General features: G+C 45.6%; 1 pseudogene; it reads left to right on the forward strand.

Annotated features, from left to right (window-relative positions):
• Positions 1-775: 775 nt before the first annotated feature.
• Positions 776-997, forward strand: LOC148755149 (small ribosomal subunit protein eS27-like pseudogene; annotated as a pseudogene).
• The last annotated feature ends 1,284 nt before the right edge of the window (positions 998-2,281 follow it).

Raw genomic sequence — 2,281 nt, forward strand, 5'->3', positions numbered from 1 at the left:
TGGCTTTGCTGACTAAGTTCCCATCTGGGGCATGGTGGACCCCCAGGCTCCCCAAAATACATTTGGTTCTTAGTTGCTACGTGGGACGCTGCCAACAGGGTCCCTGGAAAAACGTTGAACCCAATTCACCGGTCTGGACGTATTGTCTTATGTCATCTGTTTTCAAAGAAATCTCCTGGGTGACCTCGTTATCAAGTTTTCATTAATAAGAGGACGTGAAACAAGGACAGCAGTTCTCCCAAACCCAACTCAAACCAGTTTAAGTGAAAAAGATTTAAAAGTTCAAGGACAACCTCATGGAGAGGTGGAACGTCACTCCCACCCCTCCGGGTGGCTTCCTGTCAGAGAGTACAGTGTGGAAAGAGGCAGGGAAACCGCTGCACAGCGGAGCAGTTGGCACACGTGGGTGGCCAGGGGAAGCGGGGAGGAGGAACGCGCCCCGCCATGCAGAGGTGGGGCTGGTGCTCACAGCCAGACCGTGCTGTTCTCCGAGTCCACACCATCTCACAGAGTGCCAAGCTCCCTCATTCTGAGACCGTGATGAAATGAGACAGAGCAAGATCACTTTGTGCTTTTGTCTAAGCACAGACAAAAACGAGGTCACTGTGCCACCCACAAAACCCCCTGCACCCACTCCTCGCCTCTTCCACAGTGAGTGACTGCAGCGCTTTACCACAAGGGCTTTTTTCTTGTGCTTGCCTTGCTTCCCCATCGATAAGCCTTAGATAGCTAGAGCTATCGATATGTAGACAGATAAATATAGATACGGATCGACATGTCATGGGCCAGAGATTTACTCTATCCGCACTTGACAAAGGAAAAGAATAAACATAAAAAGAAATAGCTAGTGCAGAATCCAAATTCCGATTTCATAGATGTAAAGTGTCCCGGTCGCTGCAAGATTCCCACAGTTTCCAGCCGTGCTCAGACAGTGGCTCTTTGTACAGGGTGTTCACTAAGGGTGCGCCTGCCTAGAGGAGGAAAAGCCAGACTCTGATGAATGGATAAAGAAGTTGTGGTATATATACACAAAGGAATACTATTTGGCAGTAAGAAAAGATGATATAGAAACATTTGTGATAACATGGATGGATCTTGAGAATATAATGCTAAGCGAAATAAGTCAGACAGAAAAAGCAGAGAACCATATGATTTCACTGATATGTGGTATATGAACCAAAAATAAAAAAAGAACAAGACAAACAAATAAAAAACAAAAACTCATAGCACAGACAATAGTTTAGTGGTTACCAGAGGGTAAGGGGGGAGAGGGGTGGGAGATGAGGGTAAGGGGGATCAAATATATGGTGATGGAAGGAGAACTGACTCTGGGTGGTGAACACACAATGGGATTTATAGATGATGTAATACAGAATTGTACACCTGAAATCTACGTAACTTGACTAACAATTGTCACCCCAATAAATTTAAAAAAAAAGAAAGGACGTTCGCTGAGCAGTGAGCAGCTGGTCCCCCACATGCCTTCTTGTGATCTGCCGCAGAGAACCTGTTCGTTTAGTAATTCCAGTTAGTCTAATCAGATAATGTAATTGCATCTTATTTTGTAAGGTATGCATCTTATGTCGGATTGATCTCCTATTTTGGGGTCAGTTTTTCAATAAAGTTGTGATTTTGGCACTGGGGGAACTCAGGCTAGTCTCCTCTCCGTATAGATGAGATTTACTGAGATACCAGGCATAAGATTATTCTGCTTCTGACAGCATTGCAATCTAGAGGAAACCCCTGCTTATTTAGACCCACCCCCAAATCATCCCACCAAAGCCCACAGCTGTGATACGTTCTTTCTAATACTCTCCTTCCCACTGAGACAACACAGGGCCCAATGGTGTGTGTGCCACCTCCCTGCAGGGGGTGACAGGCCTCCCGTGTTTAACGACAAGTGTGTTCTCATTGGTCTTTGATTGACGGACGTTCACAGCATCATCAGCGATAAACCATGTGTTGAGAACTGTGCTTAAGCTCTGTGGTCTTCCTCCTAAAAACCCTACCCCCCGTGTAACCATGAGAAAAGGATCAGCCAAACCAAAATCGAGAGACACACTTCAAAATACCTGAACTGTACTGCTCAACACTAGAGAATGGAGTTTAGTTAACAATCACAATAACAGCATTTGAAGAGAGAAAGTTGGCTTCAGGGTACAATTAAAATGTTGTTCATAGCGCTGTGTCTGTCTCCATCTCTCGTTTCCCAGTGTTGGCCGTTTCTCGGGCAGACTTAGTCTTACATGGAGCAGAGGCCTGCTGCAGCTCAGGCCCATGT

The sequence above is a fragment of the Rhinolophus sinicus genome, chromosome 15 (assembly GCF_057876585.1).
Source record: "Rhinolophus sinicus isolate RSI-liver-muscle chromosome 15, RSI-T2T, whole genome shotgun sequence".
Taxonomy (NCBI): domain Eukaryota; kingdom Metazoa; phylum Chordata; class Mammalia; order Chiroptera; family Rhinolophidae; genus Rhinolophus; species Rhinolophus sinicus.